The 22,225-nt window shown below is 38.9% G+C and overlaps 1 pseudogene; it reads left to right on the top strand.

The window, feature by feature from the left end:
- The first annotated feature begins 8,412 nt into the window (after positions 1-8,412).
- The window catches only part of LOC118998856 (cysteine and histidine-rich domain-containing protein 1-like), a 71,230-nt pseudogene continuing 57,417 nt past the window's right edge, over positions 8,413-22,225 (top strand).

The following is a 22,225-nucleotide window of genomic DNA, read 5'->3' as shown; positions in this document are numbered from 1 at the left end:
TCACCATGCAGGTTCTTTCCACATGTCACTTTCTGAGAGGACCTTCCTTGCCAGTCAGTTGACAGTGGCCTTCCTACCTTCCAGTCACTCTCTGTCCCAGTGCCTTGCTCCATGTTAGTTCTTTGTAGAACTAACCATCACTGAAGTTATCTTAAGTTTGTATTATTGATTTATTTGCAGGTTCCCCAAAGGCAAGAATTTTGCTTTGCTCATCATTGTATTTCTAGTGCTTACAAAACTGCCTGGCACATAGTAGGTGCTCAATAAATATTTGTTGAAGAAAAACAATGCAATGTATATATCTTTAAATTTCTGTTGACAAACACTTTTAATCGGATACTCTCCCACGACCTAGCACAATCTTGGAAATTCAAGGATTCTGGGATTGCCAAACTAAGAAAATAATCTTTTCTATCATTCTCCACATTTCCCCACACCCTGAAGGTGACTCCTTTATCAGTGGCTTTTTGAGATCTATAAAAGTATTTACTTTATGATTATTATTGTTGGTCCTTTTAATGTGAGAACAATTCAGTCCTGCCACCACACTTGTTTCCATGCTGGGAGAATTCTGACTATTTCTACTGAATTGTTAATGTTCCTCTTGGTTCACAATATGAAAAGCACCTATTGGAAAGGAGGCCTAGCTGTCAGTTGCTTGTCAATATCACCTCCCATTTTCTGCATCCAAATATGAGAACAAACACCATATTCTTCACTGAAATATAAACTGCTCATTCTTTGCTGGCATTCATAAGTATCAACAGCATTCTACTCTCAGAGAATCTGAATCAGCCTAAATTTATTAAAAGACCAGGCAGGGTTCTGAATTTTGCTTCCAAGGAGAAAGCTATGGCCAAAGACTTGAGAGAAGAAAAATAAGATAATTTGTCACAGAATTGAATTCACCTTGGGAAAAAAATTAATTTCCTTTAAAAAGTGGAGAGCTCTTCAATAAACATTAGGGCTACTGCTCAGAAATTGGCTTTCCAATATTGCTTTCTTTATGAAAACACTTTCTAAATGATGCACCCCTTCTTAATAACCATGATGGCCTTGATAAATAAAATAGAATTGTATTTTCTAATTCTCTTTTGTTAATCAACAAAGGATAAGAGAAGAATGTTGGAATCCAGTTTTATTCCCAAAGGCTATTAAGTCTTTATTTGTACATCCTCATGCATTCTTGCCTCAAGCAATAGTATTTTATGATGATTTGATTTCCAAAGTATAAAAGACAGAGCCCACAGACATCCTCACCACTATTGGTAGACAGTATCCACTTTCTTGCTATCCTAATTCCACTTAGTATTTACTGAACACTTCCCTTCTAATAATCTTACATTCTTGTATAAATTCGCCTGGTGTCAAGTCCAGCATAAATATATATTTATAGGTGAAATATTAAAGCAAACATTATAAAAATAGCCAGTTATAAACACAGGAAAAAAAACTGACCTAAAAGAACAAAATAATTGTGCCACTTTTGAGTCTCTGCTATTGTCGCTGAAGAAAGACAATTTTGCCTTAATCATTGACACGCTTAGAATCCAGTCTGTAGAGAAGTCAACTGCATGGTGATTAAAATAGCTGAGTCAATTTGTACTTACCACTAACAAAACAAACAACAAATAAAACCAACAAATAACCAACTTAAGGTCGGGCTGTATCGGTTCTCTCTTGCTGGCATAGGAAATGACCACAAACATAGCTGCTTAAAACAACACACATTATCTCTCAGCTCTGGAAGTCAGAAGTCCAGGTAGGTCTGACTGGTTCTTCTGTTTTGGGTCACACAAGTTGTTTGTTGGCCAGTGTGGGCCCTTACCTGGAGGCTCTGGGGGAGGGCTCATTTCCAGGTTCATTCGGGTTGGTGGCAGAATTCAGTTCCTTGAGCTTGCAGGGCTTAAGGTCCCTGATTCTTCACTGGTTATCAGTCAGAGCCTCCTTAAGGCTGCCTGCACTCTTCATGTCTCCCCCTCCTTCGAAGGCTTTCAATCTATCTGATTCCCATCTACCTCATCTCCTGACCTTCCACCATCGGGAAAGAGTGTTCTGTGTTCAGGGGCCCATGTGATTAGATTGGGCCCACCTGGATAATTCAGAAGACTCTCCCATTAGGTCCATAACTTAAGTACACCTGCAAAGTCCCTTTTATACTGTACCCATGAATTTCAGATATTGAGATGTGGACATCTTTGCAGGACCATTTTGCACATCACACTGGCTTATGAAGCTCCACCTGACGGAAGGTCTACCTCTCTCTCATTTCACTATGTTGCATTCACACCAGCCTTTCTGTTCCTTCAATATGCCATGTCTGTTCTTCTCTTGGGGTGTCTGCACTGGCTGTGCCTTTCTGGGGGTGCTGTGCCCACAGATCTCATTAAGCGGGTGCTTTCTCCTCATTCCGTCCAAGTGTAAATGGCGCCCCTCCTCTGAAAGGCAATCCCTGGTCCTCCTTGAAAAGCTGCCTCCAGTCCTTCAGTCACTCTATCCCATTACATTATTTCATTTTCTTTACAAATTATCTTCATTATTTGCTTGTCTACCTATTTATTGTTGTGCTTCTACTTGCCATGATTCAGTTTCCTGAGCCCAGGGGCTGGAGCCGACTTGCTTACTGCTGAATCACCTGTGTCACCGTGTCCATGCCTAAAACATGGGAGGGAGTCGATACTAGTTGCCTTACCTATTTTAGTTTTTCCTTTGAATGAGTGAAATTAACCATTTTGTACCATCTTTTAGTTTTGCCAAAATGTTATTTTAGTAAAAGATATTATAATAAATACATTTCATCTGCCATGAAATTAAGTACAGGTTTAAGTCTGAAACAAAGCCAGATGGCAAGGAAATCGGGCGATTGACTTGTGCGGCATGGTGTGGAGCGGGGCTTCTCCATCCTGGCCGCGCATTAGAATCACCTGGGAAACACGAACGGGAAATGGATTTTCAGGGCCCATGCCAGACTGATTAAGGCAGAGTCTCTGGAAATGGGGGTCTGGCATAGGGGTGTCCAATCTTTTGGCACCTCTGTGCTACACTGGAAGAAAAGGGGTTGTCTTAAGCCACACATTAAATGCAGAAACACTAACAAAAACTGATGAGCAGGAAAAAAAGTTTTTAAGTAAATTTATGATTTTGTGTTGGGCCACATTCATAGCCCTCCTGGACCACATGTGGCCTGTGGGCCACGGGTTGGACACCTCTGGAAGTCTTCCCAGTATTTTTCCATGATGATCAGCAACTGTTGCAAGAGTTCTAGAGCCTGAAGATAGAGCTGAAACGGGAGCTCACCCAGTACCCCAGGGGAAAGGGCCGCAAGTAGAGGTAAGACATTCACGCACTGGTGCCATGCCTATTGTTCTACAACAACACGTTCAAGTTTGCTAGAGATGCCATCACGAAGTACCAAAAGCTGGGGCCTTAAACGACAGAAATTATTGTCCCGTGGTCTGGAGGCTGAACATCCGAGATGTAGGTGCTGTCAATGTCGGTTCCTTCCGAGGTCTATGGGAGAGGGGTCTGTGCCAGCCCCTGCCCTCGCTTCCGGGAGTTCACTTGGGGGGTTCCTTGGCTTGTGGGTCTCTGCCCTCATCTTCAGATGGTGTTTGCCTTGTGTGGATGCATGTCTCCAAATTTTTCTTCTGTATAAGAATACCAGAGGTATTGAATAAGGGGACCACTCTACTTCAGTGTGACATTATCTTAAACAATTACATCTGTAACAACCCTGTTTACATTCTGAGGTGCTGGGGGTTAGGACTGCCATATATGATGTTTTGGACAGGGGTGGGGGACAATATTCAACTCATAAAACACAAACATAAAACTAGACAAAATACATTCCGTGACTGTTTTCAGTCCTAGTCCAGGAATGAGGTCCTATTAGAGGGGAAGCACATGAAGTGAGGCCTGGCTCAGCCTGAACAGAGCCCTTTGGTCTCCCTGTGCTAAGGAGGAAGAAATGGGATGCTGAGTTCCCAGGGAACTGGCCAAGTGGAGTCCAGGAGAGGGAACCTATGAGGTGGACTAGGAGGTGGGGTCAGAAATGTATCAGGAAGTTCCCTGCAGGTGCTTGGCCAAGGGTGGCGCAGCACAAGTACAGGGCAGAGGGTGACCACTGCAAAGCTGCAAACCGAAAGGAGATACCAGAGACAGCTCAGTTCGGGGGAAGTCCAGGCGCCAGCCCAGCCAGTGTATTCAGGAAAGGTGGACAACTTTTGAAATTCTACTGAGACCCCAGAAAGTCCATACCCTAGGACTAAAGCACAGGTGGCAACCCCAATGCCTTCAGGCCGAATCCAGCCCTCCACCTTGTTTTATCTGGCCCAGCACCTTGTTTCTACCCAGCGGCAGTGTTACCTTCTGTTAAGGAGTATTGCTTAACTGTTAAGGAGTAGTTACATTTATAAAATCCTAAAATTATTCAGCCCTTTGAAGGCAACCGAGAGGCTGGTGTGGTTGCCAGTGAAAATGACTTTGACACCCCTGGACTAAAGACAAAGTGAAATATACCCATATTAACAAGATAAATAAATGAATCTAAGCCTGAAAAAATGGATTAAATGAACCCTTCCTTGACAACACACAACACTGATTAAAGGAAGACAATCAACCCAGATTCTCTACAATGTGTTATTCACCACATCTAGTAGATTATGAAAAATTATGGACATGCACCCTGGCTGCTGTGGCTCAGTGGATTGAGTGTTGTCCTGTGAACCAAAGGGTCAGTGGTTCAACTCCCAGTCAGGGCACATGCCTGGGTTGCAGGCCAGGTCCCCAGTTGGGGATGTGCAACAGGAAATCACACATTGATGTTTCTATTCCTCTCTTTCTCCCTCCCTTCCCTCTCTCTAAAAATAAAGAAATCTTAAAAAAACAAAAAGAATGGACATGCAAATCAGTAGGAAAGTGTGACCCATAGTAAAGAGCAAACTGAGTCAACGAGCCTCAACTCCTACGTTGCACCATCCAAAATAAATATAAACATTAAAGTTATAAAACATACCAAAGAAAAAGTAGTATATCTGACAAATACCCTCTCGACTAGGATGTATGTAGAACTTCTATAAATCAATGAGAATAAGATAAATACTTAATTTTTTCTTTTTTAAATACTTTTATTTTTAACCAGGAATTAGTTTTATTTATTTTTTATTAGTTAACTTTTATTATATTTTTTCCATTACTGTCTTTCTCTCTCTATTCCATCTTCCACCTCCACTCACCCTGCTTTCCCACATAATCACCACACTGTTGCTCACATCCCTGAGTTCTTTTTCTTGTTTTATTCAATCCCTCTACCCTCCAACCCCCTACATTTTTTTTAAATTTGTTTTTTGCTCTCACGTGAATATTTTTTCTCATTGGTTTTAGAGAGAGAAGGATGGGGGGGGAGAGAGAGAGAGAGATATGAGACAGAAACATCAATTGGTTGCCTTCCTGTACACATCTGGACTGGGAAATGAACCTGCAACCTTTTGGTCCAAGGGACAATGTTCCAACCAATCGGGCCACACTGGCCAAGGCCCTCCTAATATTTTTTTTAAACAAGGCAAAACATCCTATATACAAGAATTCATACAATGGCCAATAGGCACATGAAAAAGCAAATTAGAAACACTAGGACCAATTCACATGTATCAAAATGGCTAACATTAAAAAAGAGACTGAAAAAAATAAATATTGATAAGGATGCAGAGCACATGTAAGCCTTATACATTGTAGATAATAGTGTAAAACGGTACAGCCACCCTAAAAAACTATTTGGCAGTTTCTTGCATAACCATTTCCATTCCTAGGAATTCACTTAAGAGAAATAGGAAATAAAATTTCACCAATAGGAAAATGGATAAATAAATCATCATGGAATATTTATACAATGGCATAACAGGAAACCCAAAAGAGCAAGCTAGGGACTTCTGGCCAAGCTGGAGACATAACTTGAGGCACTTTGCCTCCTCACACAACCACAAGAGGACAACAACAAATTTAAGAAACAAAAAATAGCTAGAAACACCAGAAAATTGCACTGTATGGAAGTCCGACAACCAAGGAGTTAAAGAAGAAACTTTCACTCAGACCAGTAGGAGGGGTGGAGCTGGGCAGCCAGGTAGATAGGACTCAAGGCAAGGTGGTAGCTGGCGGAGCTTGCTGTTCCACATTTGCGTGCAGATAAGCCAGGATGAACAGCTGTGGAGCGAGATGGACTGTGCAACCCAGGGTTCGAGTGCAGGGACGTAAAGCCTCAAAACCTCACTGAAAAACCTGTGGGGGTTGAGGTGGCAGTGGGAGAAACTCCCAGCCTCATAGGAGAGTTCATTGGAGAGACCCACGGGATCCTAGAATGTACATAAAACTGCCCACCTGGGAATCTGCATCAGAAGGGCCCAATTTGATTGCTGGTAGCGGGGAAAGTGACTGAAAGAAGGTGAGAGCTGAGCCAGTGCCATTGTTACCTCTCCAACCACTCCCCCAGTACAGCACCACAACAAAGGGAGGTGGATTGCCCCACCCTGAAGGATACCTAAGGCTCCTCCCCTTACTATGTGACAGCCACTTCGAGACAAAAAATTATGGCCCAAATGAAAGAACAGATGAATGTGCCAGAAAAAATACAACAAAGAGTAACAAGGAGATAGTCAGCCTATCAGATGCAGAGTTTAAAACACTGATAATTGGGATGTTCACAGAAATGGTTGTGTATGGTTGCAAAATAGAGGAAAATGTGAAGGCTATGAAAAGTGAAATAGAGGAAAATGAACAGGAAACTAACAGTGAAGGGAAGTAAACTAGGACTCAGATCAGTGGTTTGGAGCAGAAGGAACAAGAATGAAGAAACAAGAATTCAAAAATATGAAGAGAGGCTTAGGAACTCCCAGGACAACTAAATGTTCCATCATCAAAATCATACAGGTGTCAGAAGGAGAAAAGGAACAGTAAGAAATTGAAAACTTATTTGAACACTTAAAGAAGAAAAACTTCCCTAATCTGGAGAAGAAAACAGACTTCCAGAAAGTCCAGGAAGCTCAGAGAGTCCCATAGAAGTTGGACCCAAGAAGGAACACAGGGCACATCATAATTACATTAGCCAAGATGAATGATAAGGAGAGAATCTTAAAAGCAGCAAGAGAAAAGGAGACAGTTACCGACAAAGGAATTCCCATAAGACTATCAGCTGATTTCTCAAAAGAAACCTTGCAGGCAAGAAGGGGCTGGAAAGATTCAAAATCATGAACGGCAAGAACCTACATCCAAGATTACTCTATCTAGCAAAACTTTCATTTAGAATGGAAGGGCAGATAAAGTGCTTCCCAGATTAGCTCAAGTTAAAGGAGTTCATTTTCACCAAGCCCTTATTATATGAAAGAAATGTTAAAGAGACTTATCTAAGAAAAAGAAGATGATCAAAACTATGAATAATAAAATGTCAATAAACTCACAACTATCAACAACTAAACCTAAAAAGACAAAAACAAAAATAAAAATGAACTAAGCAAACAAGTAGAACAGGAACAGACTCACAGAAATAGAGATCACATGGAAGGTTATCAGTGGGGAGGGAGTGGGGGTAGAATGGGGGAAGAGGTACATGGAATAAGAAGCATAATGATAGGTACAAAATAGACAGGGGGAGGTTAAGAATAGTATGGGAAATGGAGAAACCAAAGAACTTATATGTACGACCCATGGACATGAACTAAGGTGGGAGAATGATGGTTGGTGAGGGGGTATAGGGCAGAGGGGAATATTAAGGCAAGAAAAAATGGGACAACTGTAATGGCATAATCAATAGAATATATAAAATAATAATAATAAATAAAATAAAAAGAGCAAGCTTTCCCACTCACCGAAATGAATAAAATTGAAAAACATTGTATTGAGTGAAAGAAGTCAGACCATAAAGATTACCTACTGAATGATACCATTTATAGGAAGTTCAAGAAATGTTTATTAATATATGGTGATGGAAATCAGAATGGTGATTGCTTCTGGGGTGGGAGATTGAGGTACAAGGGAAATTTCTAGAATGATGAACTATTCTAATCTAGATTGGCATGTTGGTTTCACAAATCTAACCTGTCAAACGTCATCAAATTGTACACTTAAAGTATGTAAAATTTATACTGTATATAATGACTTTAATGAAATTTTCATAATTGAAAAAGTTAGAAAAATAAAGAGAAAAGAAAGGCCACCATGACCAAAATCACATCTTAAAAGAAAGCCTACCCATCCTCTACTTTGTCCAGCTCTACTAGTAGACTGTTTGGTTTGCCCAGTGTGAGCCGGGTTCCAGGTGGAACACTGTGGTTCTCAGCCGTTTGTTGTCAGCTGTTGGAGCCATGACTACCTAGTGGAACTCTGTGGTGGACTTCAGTTCCGTAGGAGGGGTTGTGAGCCGTTATGGAATCTGGCTTTTTGCTGATCCTGGGCAAGTCACAAGAAGTGGTGGCAGAGCTGCTGCCAGATGACAGGAGGCCAGGGTTTGTCTATAACAGCCTTCAGTGGGAGTCAGTGGTATGTGTCTCTGTCATTGGCTTTTTGGTGAGTCTCTTATATTTGTTCAGACTTCGACATTAAATTGGAAGCCACTTTACCTGAAAAGAAAATTGGAGTCGCAGGAACACTGGTTGAAATTCATCAATTTTTTTGACGTGCTTACATCTGTTCAAAAATGAGTATTTAGATGCTGAGACACCCTTAGAAGATACCAGCCTAGAAAAAGAGTCATCAAAAATACAGACCTTGGTGGATCCATATGGACAGTTGGAGAGAACCAACATGATCTTGGAGGAAATTACTTATTTAGTAAAAAGAAGTAAATAAAGAGAGAGCCAAGTCCTCAAGACAAAAAGAGGGGGTAGCTGAAACTATAAGAATGATCCAGTCACCAGAAAATGACCTAGGCATCATCACCTCACAAGATTTCCAAAACACTGCAGTAACTGGAAGCCTGTGTCCTTCACTAAGGGTCTGAAAGCAGAGCTTTCCACTTTCCTCAACTCAGACCCCTGGTGCTACCAGCTTCTACTTCCCCCTGGTTGTCTGTGCTTCTGGGAAGCACTCTGCAGACTGGAGTGGGTTTTTTGTTCTTGTTGCCAGCTTCACACTGGGAAAACAGATGTGAGTTCCCTTAAGGTTAATTCAAACTTCAAACGAACCATTCTTGGAACTACAGAAACACGCCAAGAAACTTGGGACTCTTTAAAATGGTCTCTCTTCAAAATAAATTTTAATCTCATTCATTATTTTAAGAGCTGATGATATGAGACCAAAGTTGAGTTCAAAATAAAACTTGTTGAAACTCAGGTCTCAGCACAGTGTTTTGTAAATATTATTTTCATATGAATTTTGTAAGTGAATTATTTCTATTATATTTTTATCTCTGTATCATGTACACATTGTGTTTTATTTAAATTGTACAGTTTAGGAAAAGGAAATATTTCTAGATATTTTCTAGAAAATGCAAAGGCAATTTTGGTTTTGGTTTGCCCAGAATTGTTTTTATTATACTTCTAAGGCAAGTAAAAAGTAAATATTTTTCTCCTTAATAAATGGTGCTTAGTTAGAGAGAAAGTTTGTTTGTTTGTTTGTTTGTTTGTCTTTAATGAACATACCAATATAATTATTATGGGGTTGTAGCAAAAGTGATATAGAGGGAAACTGATAGGATTTATTGAACTCCTGTTCAATAAATATTTTTAAATGTGTATATTACAATAAAGGCTAGAAAGGAAAAATAGGGAAAAGAAGCAATTTATAGTTTTTCACAGCAGTTTTTGGCAATTCTAATTCCTAGACTACTCCATGGACCAGCTAAGTCTGAACCCCAAGGGGTAGGCCCAGACGTCAGAATTCTGTGAAACTCTCCAAGTGATCCCCGTACGTAGCGACAGTTAAGGACCACTGATTTTATGGTATGCATACCACTAGATATAATTTCATTATAAAACCTTCAGCTACTGTCTCAATTGTGTAACAGAATGTTCCAATGACAGAAATAATAGTAGAATTTTTAAAAATTGCCCACAGAAGACTACTCCCATATAAATTGATAATGAAATGGTGCCATATAATAAAAAAAATATGTTTTTAAACAGGAGATCTACTTATGAGTGTAATGTTATCAATAAATTAGTCAACATTAAAAACATTTTCTCATTTTGTATGATGCTGATTCGGTTCTTATTCTGTCTTCATTTTTCTTGTTTCTAAAATAAATGACTAAACAACTGATTTTCAAGGTCTTTTATAGCTATAAAATTACTTGGTTATAGAATGAGCAGAAAATTTTGGAGGTAAGGGGATTAAGACTGAATTTTGACCTATTAAGGACTTTATAATTAACCTTAAGCAAAGCGAGTGATGGTTCTTCTCCTGCAGATACAGCTTTTTATACCTCCCATCTCACTCTCTAATCTTCCATGACCACTTTTTCTAATGCTGGATTTTCCTTTCTTTCTGATATTACACTTATAGACCTGGAACTTTGTTCTGAATAAATTTCCTGCCATCTGAGTATAAACAATCACCTTTTAAACAATTTGTAGATTATCAGTATGATATCCACCATAAGTTGAAAAATTTTACAATTTAACATACAATTTATATGTTACAATTAACATATAACATATAATAACAAATATAACAGTAAGCCAGTGCTACAATAATGCTGTTAAACTATTCCACAACTCAGAGGCAAAACCAACAGAATCATCTCTTGTGCTCGCATATGTGGTGAGTTGGGGTTTACTGGGGATTCAGATGATTGAGGCTCGGATTGGCTAGGCTTGGATTTAGTCTATGGCTTGGCTCCAAGTCTGCTCCATATGTCTCTCATTCTCTATGGTCTAGCAGCTATCTGAGACAAAAGGCAGAAGAAACACACAATGCCTCTTAAGCAATTAGCTCAGAATTTATACCCTATTACTTCTGCCTGTATTCTATTGGCAAAAGTTCATGGCCAAGCCCCATATCCATGGGCCTGGAGGTATACTGTACCACAGTGGAAGGGGAGTAAATACTTATTACATAATAGTTCACACTATCATATCTTTCTACCTATTTATATATAAAATGAAGGAGCTAGCTTCTTTGCTAGCTCTCTCTGCAATTTTTATTTTCTTCGGATGGCTTACTTGCAGAAAATATTCATAGATTTGCTTCAATAAATGTGTACATTCGATTTGCTTTAAGATGGGCAAAGCATTAACAATTTGATGAGCCAGAAGGTAAGGGTAAAGCAAACAAAAATATTCCAGTTAAAAACTTTAGACTAAAATTTTTAAAACTATGATTTTTGTTTCTAAAAATCTTAGTCCTGGTAGAAAGAGTTGGTAATTTATATAAAAAAAACTTAACCTCAAAACAAATGTGGCAATTGAAAAAATTTAGGATTTCTTTTAGGTGGTTTCTGAATCAGAACTTCACCCCAGAAGACGAGTAAAGTTTCTCTCATATTAGAATGATATTTATTTCCAAGAGATGCAAGGAGGAGACAGTATATGGCAATTGAGTAGATAAAGAACCATTCAACATTCTTTTAGTAATTACATGTTCTTTAACTACTAATATTAGGCAAACTGCCTAATGTCAGAAAGTTAAGAAACAGAATTCGAACATAGGTTCTCCTGCATCCAGAGAATGTGCTGTCCCCTTGAATTGTAGAAATGTACATTGGGTAACTTTAAAACTCATTTAATTAATCATGTCACTGTAACAAAAACAGATCAATTGTCACTCCAAGGGTGTTTAGTAAATTGAGTTTTCTTTGTAATCAAAAGGTTGACATTGTCAATAGTTCATGACATTACACATCCTAGGAGAGAGTTTTATCAGTCATTTGGCTAAGTTGGAAGAAAATAGATTAAATCTTTTATCTAAGAAACAATTACAAAGGCACTGCTATGAATTCCCTTAAGCCATTCTCATGTAACACAATTACCCACCTCTGGACTACTAGATATTTACAATGATAAAAACTACAATGAAATGTAGGTCCTGATTTATTATTACTATAGGCCAAGAAAACACATTTTCAGGCTTTATAGTGAGATTATATTAATCAAAGCCACTATATCTAGTCTAACTTCTTGAGGGAGCATAGTAACTCCCGAAATGCTAAATAAAAAGTGCAGACACAGGAGAACTGCATACCAGAGAAAGGACGGTTGGGGTTCCCACCGCGTTGTGTCCATTACCAAGTGTCTCTAGATCAACTGCAATTTTCTTTGCGTGGTTGAAAACAAACCACAAAACACAGAATGTATGTGAAACAAGTGATGAGAAAAGCAGTAGTGCCTAATCGTTAAATTTTCAGACTTTGTGTGTGAAGACCTGATCCCAGCGGAGGTGATACCGTATTCAGGTTCCTGTGATTGCTGACTAAAACAGTGAATGAAGAAGGGATGGGTATTCGATATGCAGTTTTGGGGACAGCAAATGTCAGAATCCCAGTTGTCTGATCTAGGGGGTATTAACTAAAACTCAGTGAGGAATATACAGGCAAAAGCAGTATGCGAATGAGAATTTTTTAAATATTCCAGGGATAAGGAATTTGAAAAGGTCATTTGTTACTGGTTAATACGTGACATTAGGAAAGAAGCCAGCAAGTCAATTGTTAACATATCCTTTCCCACGAGATACTATGGGTAACTTGATCCTGATTAGTCTCAACGGTTATCATGAAATAGAATTAAATAAAGCAGGGCTCCCTTCCCTGCTGTGCGTCCTGTATTGGACAGATTCCCAGGGCTCCCCCATCTTAGCTCTGGCTGTTTATACACAATCTTATAACATCGCTTCTTCAGAACTACAGTTTCCTGAATTTTCACCCTTCATAACTAGGACAGCAGAGTCTGGTTGTACTGTTGTCCCGTTCATAAATTCTGGGTGCAGGGTGTTGAACTCCATCAGGACTGCTGGATAGTAGAGAAACCTGGAGTTTAAATACTGTAATAAGCAGACATTCTTAGCAAGGGGTTATAAAGCCGGGCAAGTGCTGCTGACCAGCAGGATGCAGCAAAATTATTGGGAAGGGATAGAGATTGAATGTTTATTACCTCGGATTGTGTGCTAATTTGCTTAGTGATGTGTGGGTCTATGAGCTTTAACACATGCAGACCTGTGTGACTACTAACACAGTAGGGACACGGAATTGTGGGAAATGAAACCTCCCTCTCATCCCATCGCCGCACTTGTTGCCTTTCCATGTTCATGTTCATGAGATACTCATTTCCCTTACTTTCTAATAATCAATATGTGTTTTTTAGAAGTGTTTAATTATTTTAAAAAGATTTGGGGAAATATTTTATAAATATTCTGTTATGATTTCTAACTTAATTCCAGTGCCATCACAGATACTTGAAATGAGTATTTATTCTACTGTGGTTGGATAAAGTGTTCTTTAAATATTAATTAGACCAAATTGGTCGATAATATTTATTTAATCTTCTCCATCCTTACAGATTTTGTCTACTTGTCCTATCAATTATTTAGAGAGGGACGTTCAATATCTGATTTTATTTGTGAATATGCTTTCCACAAACCAGGAAATAGGCTTTCACTAGACACTCAATCTACCAGCACCTTGATTTTGGACTTTCCAGCTTCCAGAACCATGACAAATAAATTTCTATACTGTATACACCACCCAGTCTGTGGCATTCTGTTACAGCAGCCTGAAAAGACTCGGGCAAACAGCACACTTCCACTCAGAAGGCATCGGCCAGGCTCTGTCTGTGTTCTGCCCTGCACTGCACCCCGGGATCCCCGCCGCGCAGCGGGCTGAGGCGCTTGCAGAGCTCTCCACAGTTGTTCCTCCTCTCAGCGACCGCTATCCCCCAATGCCTGCTGGTCCGGGTCTTGGAAATCATTACTCAATGTACTTTGCCTATTTTTTTTTTGTGGTTTTATGCAAAAGGATTAATTCAGTTTCTGTTACTTTGTCTTAACCCCAAAACAGAAGTTCTTAGTTAAGTTTCATTGATTAGTAGACTTTATATGAAAAACTGTGCAAATAAATTGAGGTAGTATGTACCAGCTCCTTTGAAAGACATTAATTTTTTCTTCCATTAGGTGATCAGGAGCAATAGAAATTCCTTGTTAACTTTATGTAATTTCAGGAATTGAGATGATTCTAAACAGGGCTTCATTTTTTTTGCAAGGACCAGTTTATTTCTGGTTTTACTCTTACTTTTACTCTTGCCAGTTTATTCTTACCTTTGCGTGTAAGTCTTTAACACTCAAAGGGATCTAAAATCTCAGTGTCAAGGCTCAGTGGGTCTGCTTGTGGGACTCTGGTCCATAATTTCTCAGGCCTCTAGTCCCATGAAAATGTGAAAGAATCCTCCTGAGCATCTCAGTGACCTCTGTAACAATCAGCAGATGTTTTTAAGATTAGAAATGCCTCTGTGTATAGCTATTACAGTATTATTTACATATTCCCTGTGTGGTACTTCCCACCCCTGTGACTCTTCTGTAACTGCCAATTTGTACTTCATATAAATGTCTAACCATGGGGTTGTACACCAGAAACTAATATATTCATTGTATGTCAACTGTGACTTACAAATAAAATATTAAAGTAAATAAATAAAGTAATCTAAAAAAAAGAAGTGCCTCTGTATGTTGGATAAACGCCTCAGGACTTTCTCCTTTTCCTGTATATTTACTGATCTGTTAGCTCTCTGATGCCTTCAAACAGATTATTGCAAAATATATGTTGTACCCATTCTCTAGTTGTTCTTAGCCAGAGTTAGTCCAAATGACCTAATGCAGCAGTACTAGGGTGAATGTACCCTGATTTTTTGTTTGTTTGCTTGTTTTGCATGTTAAATCTTCCATCTTTCTGATGTTTTAGTAAGACATTTTTCAAAGTTAAGAAAACTTGAAAGAATTTTATATTGACTGTCCATATACCCATCATGTAGATACTATACTTGTTAACGTTTTGTATATTTGCTTTATTAAAAACACATCCCTGAGCAGTGAGGCTCAGCTGGTTGGGCATCATCCCACAAAGCAAAGAGTCTCGGGTTTGATTCCCAGGGCAGATGCCTGGGTTGCAAGTTCAGGCCCCAGTCAGTAGGAGAGGAAAGTGACCAATGTTTCTCTTTCAACATTGATGTTTCTCACCCTCTCTTTCTCCCTCCCGTTCCCCTCCCTAAAAATAAATAAATAAGATATTAAAAAAGCATATCTATTCATCTTCACTTTTATGCATTTTTAAGGAAGTTGTAGACATCAGTATATTTGATCCATAAACAGTTTAGCATTTAATATTTTACTTATAAATTTTAAAGTAAAATTTACATAGAGCAAAATGCACAAATCTTTATCGCTCTGTGATTTTTGACATATGCATACACCGTGTAACTCATCTGCTGTGAAGATACAAAACATTTCTGTCATCGCGGAATATTCTCTCATGTTTCTTCCCAGTCAAATCCCCATTGCCACCCCAAAGGCAACCGCAGTTCTAACTTTTTTCGTCACAGTTTAGTTTAGCCTGCTTTGGAACGTCATATAAGAAGTAACTAGCGGTGTTTTTGTTGTTTTGCTTGATTTTTGTTTTTGTTGAGACTTCTTTTATTCAGCATAATTTTATGAAAATGCATCCATATTATTATATATAGCAGTTCATTTATTTTTATTGCCGAGTTGCACATCGTCGTATAAATATACTACATTTTGCTAATTCATTCTCATATTAGTGAACACCAGGAATGTTCTTAGTTTTAAACTACTATGAACATTACTTATACAAGTGCTTTTATGGACATGTGTTTTCATTTCTTTTAGATAAATACTTAGGGCTAGTGTGCTTGATTACAAGGTAGCTCTGTTTATAAGAAACTACCAGACTTTTCTACAAAGAGTTGGACATATTTTTTTATGATCCTGAAAGAAATGCATAAAAGAGCCCTTATTGCCCTGGCTGGTGTAGCTCAGTGGATTGAGCGCGGGCCTGCAAACCACAGGATCGCGGTTAGATTCCCAGTCAGGGCACATGCCTAGGTTGCAGGCAAGTTCCTGGTTCCCGGCAGGGGACGCATGAGAGGCAACCATACATTGATATTTCTCTCTCTCTCCTTCCCTTCTCCTCTAAGATAAATAAATAAAATCTTTTTTAAAAAGCGCCCTTATTGGTGAGTTCTTTTATTGGAGGAAGTTGGGGTGAAGGTACTGGGGGTACATATGGCTCAGGGTACGAAGTCCTGAGTTAGAATCTGTCTCCCCACTCAGGACTGCTAGTTTTTTAAACCTTTCCTCTTTAGCTCTAACCACATGGGGCTCGCGACCCAGAAAGTGAAGGAAGGAGGATGTGTGTGGGGCTCAGCCGATCCATCTGCACCTGCCGTTACTTGTTCTCTATCCCAGCCAGCTTCCGGTAGCATGTAATGTTTCCAGCCCTTTCCCACTTGACTCTGAATTACTTTCTTTTTTGTTTTATTATTAAATTCATGGTGGCACAGAGGCACATGGTGTAATTCCACCCGGGGCTGTGTAGGCAGGAGAACAGAACAAACCAAATACTAAATCCTTCGGTTTCCCCCCACTATCCTTTCCTTTGTACCTGGCCCTCTTCCACTCTCAGCTAGTCTTCTCCCGCCCCCCCCACTCCCTCCTCCGTACTGGGACTTAATCCATATTTTTTTGGCTCAAGAATTGCTCAGAATTTTAAAGTTAGCTTGACAGACCCATCAATTTCTGAGACAGTTTTTGAGGTATGTCCAAGGCAGGGGGTAAGCAACAACTACCCTAATTTTTTGTCATTTCAGGAAGTAGAACAAATATAATATAAACAGAGTATGTTTAGGGTGGAGCAAAGGTAGGTTAATAGTTGTGAGTGTGCAAAATACAGTTTATTCTTGTATCATTATTTATTAATTATTGCATCATTTTCCATACTGACAGCCACAAACCTAACTTTTGCCCCGCCCTATAAATATATACACATATGAGTATGTATTTTAAGTTAGTTCATTAAGATATAATGTACATGTCATGTAACCAGTACCACAATGAAGACATGGAATAATTTTGTCACCCCTTAAGTGTTCCTAACCCCCTTTATATTCGATCTTTTTCCTCACAACAGGCACTGATCTAATTTCTATTCCTATAGTGTTATGTTTTCTAGAATGTCACATAAATGACATCATACAGTATGTAGCATTTTGTGTCTGGCTTGTTTCACTTAGCATGACGCTTTTTGAAATTTGCATGTTGTCATGTATATTGGTAGCTCATAGAACCAATATTTTTATTTTAAAATATTAACTCAAAAGAGTTAACAGGCAACATGATCATCTAAAGTGTTTTTTCTCCAGAGAAGAATTTTCCTGAACTAGGTCCAGGGACCATTGGTTCTATAACATAAGATTCTTGCTGCTTATTCAAACTATTTTTCAATCAATTAGTACCATGTATACTATCTTTTCTATTGCAAATCCTTTAAGAAGATTTCTTTCCCTTTTACAAAATGATAGCGCTGAACCATAAGTTCACTATCTTGAAGAAAAGCAAGCTTTGATTAAGTAAGTTCGGAAATGTTTCATGCTATAGCCCCCTCCTTGAGATTCACGTTTCCATGTCTGAGGTTCAGAAATATGCTGCATTAAAGAACTCCAATTAGTGGTCAATCCAGCATTTTCCAAAGCAATTAAACTATAAAACAACACTGTCCCATAAAATTTTCTGTGACAATAGAAATGTCCGATAGCTGCAATGTCCAATATAGTAGCTATTAGCTACCTATGGCTATTGAACACTTGAAGTGCCACAGGAAAAAACTGAATTTTTAAATTTCATTTCAATTTCAGTAGCCACATGTGACTGCTGGCTTTGTTTGTATTTGATAGGGCAATTATAGAGTCTTTTAAAATTTTCTCTACCCAACGTTACTTTTTACTGCTCACAGCACTATTATCCCATGGAGAACCAACCACATAATTTGCAGCACCGAATGCAAAATGAAAATGTGAGCCCCCTTATTCAAAAAGCAGGAAAAAAGTGCCATTAAAGGTACTAAAGTATAAAAGCATTTTCTGTTTCTTCTCTGGTCTCTCTATTGAGTTGTCATGAGAGCTTCTAATTTGCTGTTTGATTTTGTTCTAAGTTAAAACTGAAAATTATTAGCTTGAATTTTACCATTTATCTTTGTTTTGTGCAGTGCCAGAGTAAAATACAAATACAAGAACACTCCACTTTTATACATAATCTCCAAAATTACATAGTTCATAATTAGTAGCTTCTACTTACACTTGTCTTTGTTCTTGCCAAAACAATAGAAATGCTACACAAAACTTACTTGACTATTTTTATTTCACTTCTTGATACTAGTTCATTCTACCAGTGTGCTCTACCTTAGGCCTATTGATGCATAAGGAAGGACTAAAAGGAAAAGGAAATGCGGGTTACCTAATCTTTCTCCTTTCTTCAATGTCATTTTTAGCATAAGTGGTCAGCTAGTACAGGGAAGTAACATGAATAGAACGGATACAATAAGGATCCTTGGTTGTTTGTGTTTCTTAGAACATTGCCCTTGAAAACATTTCTTAGTAGCTTTTATTCATTAGAACAGTCTCAGGGTAAGAGAAAAACTGGACAGAAAGCACAGAGACTCACCATAGGCTTCCTGCCCCCACACACACGCACAGCCTCCTCCCCTATCAACCCCCTCCTCTGGAGGGATGTACACTCGTTACAGCCGATGAACCTACAGGACACATCTGAGTCACTCGAAGTCTGCAGTTTCCCTTAGTGTTCTCTCTTGGTGTTGTCCTCGGTATGAGCAAATGTAAAGGCCTATTATTAAGTGAAAGAAGCCAACTTGAAAAAGCTCATCTTGCGTGGTTTAAACTATAAGATATTCTAGACAAGTGGAAACCACAGTTTTACAGACAGTAAAAAAGATCAGTGGTTGCCAGGGTTTAATAGGGAAGAGGGGATGAACAAGAGGACTACAGAGGATTGTTTTAGAGAACTGAAACTATTCTATTTTTTGACACTATGAGAGCAGATGTATGTCGTTTGTCCAAACCTGTTATTGCCTTCTTTCTTTCTATGTTCTGGTTCCTGTGGAACTCAAGGCCTCCCAGGGATGTTCACTCGGAGTTATGTGATGCTGGTGCCCAGAGGCATGAGCACAAGTGTACTGTTTAATATGTCGCTATAAATGGTGGCTCCATCCCCAGCCCAGAGTGTAAAAGTCTACTGAATCCATTCTGTGTCTCTGGATTTCAGCATCTGAGCCAGCCTGTCACCTGAGAACGAAAGGTTCTAAGAGGAAGTGACTTCACTGGATCTGGGAAGGCACTAGGTATGTATGAAAATTAGGGCATGTGTGCACAGGAGAATTTTTTTAGGAAGTGTGTCCACAACTTTTAATAAATTCTCAAAGGGATTCATGACACAAAAGCCTAAGAGCTACTAATTCAGAACATTGTTTATAACAGAAATGGCTTTTCGGATCCAGGAAAACAACTTCCAAACAAACTTTGGGAAACCAGCCTGTTGGAAAGCCGAGGGCTACAAATACATCTTGTAATGATGATTAATGCTAAAATGCGGTTTTACGAAATTTTTCAATAAATGCTTGCCTTGATTTTGTTCTCCATCTAAATTGATCTTAAAAGGGGTCCTTATACTTCTTCTCCACTCTCCCCTTCCCCAAATTATCCAAGGTACCTGGGGCTCCAATATCAGATATTATCATGAAATGATTTCTCTGGGCTTTTTTACCTCTTCTTTTTGCATCTAAAATATATCTATGTCCTTAAAGGCTTTATGCTCTGAGGAGTCAATGAGTCAAAGGCAAGAGAGAGAGCAGGAGGCTGTGTCTGAATGTACAAAATAGACGTTTGGGGCTAAAGACACCCAGCCAGAGAGTGATACTCTTGATCTTTAGGGACTTGTAAATAATTCTGAATAAAGTCAGCCCTGACCCAAGCCTTTAGAGGTTGAGGAACCGAGGGCTAATTTTGTGCGTATTTGCTGAATTTTCACATGGTACACAGTGCTTGCTTCCAGCTGGAACTGGACATGGAAAGACTTATACTGAAATAACATTAGTTAGGGGGCCCCTGTGAGGTTTCTGATCAGGCAGGAACCAAGAAAAACTAAAATTCCCAGGAGACTTGACTCATTTATTATTTTCAACTTTTCTTCTTCCTCATCCTAGGAAAGTCTCTGAGCTGACAAGGAACTGTATATAAAAGGCATTTTGTGAGACATCAGTCTTAGATCTCTTCAGGAATCCTAGCTTTGAAGAAGTGTACAATAAAGTGAGTTTATCTGCCTCTGAATTGCTCAAGAAGTCATCCTTCTCCACAATGTTGATATTATTGGGCTGCTGTATTTTTTAGTTAACTTTTTTCCCTCAGCTTCTGATAAAGGAATTAAGTGAACTTTTTTAGAAAGACCACTTTCCTAGTTCTAATAAGATTATGTTTGGAGTTTCTCTGAAAGAGCAATGTGTGTATCTATTTTTGCATAGAGTCTGCTAAGATTACTGAGAAGCAAGACACATATAAACCGAAACTTAAATATTGACTTTACTTGATCCAGAGTAGCCTTCTATATTCTACTTATTCACATATCGAGCACTATAGCCAATAATGTCTACAAAGAATATCTGTGTTGGCAAGATGGGCGACTATCTGCCTAAGTAAGAGCAACAAATTTTAACAGGGGCAACACAAGCAAAAAAGGTTCCGGTATTTGAACCACTGAGCTTTTGCTTCTGCGTCACCTGGCAGGGGTGGTGGGTCCCTTCGGCGACTTCTCTGCAGACCTAGGTCACAGGGGAAACGATGAGCGCCTCTTTCCCAGCCCTGAGGCTCACTTAATGTGAGTTGGAGTCTGTTTTGTTTCAGCTAAAGGGAGTAGGGCAGGTCTGTATCGTGCATTTTGCTTTTTGTCATGTTGTGCTGTCTACGGAATATAAAACCAATTGATCACATTTTCACATTTTGTAGCAAAATCGTACTTTGACCGGTGTAACACTTCTAAGGGAAGAAATAGAAGACAAGGATGTTCCCAGGATTTCTTGAAAAAGGAGAACCCCCAAGTCTTACCTAGGTTGGGAAATGCTTGTTCACACCTTCATGTTCCTCACAGCTCCTTGATTAAACAGAATTTTTTTTCTGAGTGATCTCAGGTAAACAAACAGAATATGCTTTCTTGAATGTTCCAAAGTTGAACTATTATATTATATTATGAGTTCTTCATGGAAAAACACTCCATCTTATTCATCTTTGTTATTGCATATTTTTTGTCTTTAGTTTCTCAGAACTTGGTAAGGTGACTGGCAAGTCACCTTAGAATAGAATAGGAGAGATTCCTATTCTCTCCTATAGAATAGGAGAGATTCTATAAACAGTTATTTCATTTGCTCAATTTGTCAGCTGGAATACAGAATTCTAGGGTTCAGGCTCAAATTTCGAGCACAAACATCTTTGAGTGAGATTGTTAAATGGGAAAAGGTGCTTCCAGAATCAATCTACTTTCCCTTTCACTGTGTTCATCACAGGCACCTGGGTGATTTTGCTGTTCTCTGGTTGAGATTATTGATTCCCACTGAGACATTGTCACCGGGACTACTTCTCTTGTTCCAACTGTATCTTGATCAAATAAGAGCAGGTCATAGTGATTCAGTATGACAGGTCTCCACGTAACTTACCTATTTTGAGCCTCTGGGGATGATACTCGTGGTAACAGGAGAGAAATTTTAGGACGTGGTGTCCTTACAAAATCTTTAGGATGACAAATCATATTGAGCAGGAAACAGCCCTAGTTCAGTCTTACTTTTAAGGACTAAAGAGAAAGCAACACAGTATTCCCTTGAGACAACTCCGTCTTTCCCCTCATTTTGCAGATGTGGAAATTGAAAAAAATAGAACACAAATAACTGCTCAACTTGACATTATGAGTCAGGGTCAGAGTTGGAAATAAACACAAGGGACTATATTAGATTTCTATCTTATTAAACCATTATTTATCGAACAATGTATAAATTAACCTATCTACAGCTCTGACTCTTTTATTGGAAAATGATCATTAGATTTCCTCAAACTGCCATTAACATATACGATAAATATAAATCTTCCTCATGGGATCCTGGAATATCCAGTTTTCTAGGTCAGTATGTATTGTGCTTACAAAGTTCAATAAGCCCTTCAAATGCTGTTTTAAAATAATTCAGATATAGTTT

The sequence above is a fragment of the Sturnira hondurensis genome, unplaced genomic scaffold (genome assembly GCF_014824575.4).
Source record: "Sturnira hondurensis isolate 20B ecotype Veracruz unplaced genomic scaffold, ASM1482457v3 Scaffold0014384, whole genome shotgun sequence".
NCBI classification, from domain to species: Eukaryota; Metazoa; Chordata; class Mammalia; order Chiroptera; family Phyllostomidae; genus Sturnira; species Sturnira hondurensis.
The sequence above is the reverse complement of the archived record's forward strand: the minus strand, read 5'-3'. Positions and strand labels throughout refer to the sequence as shown.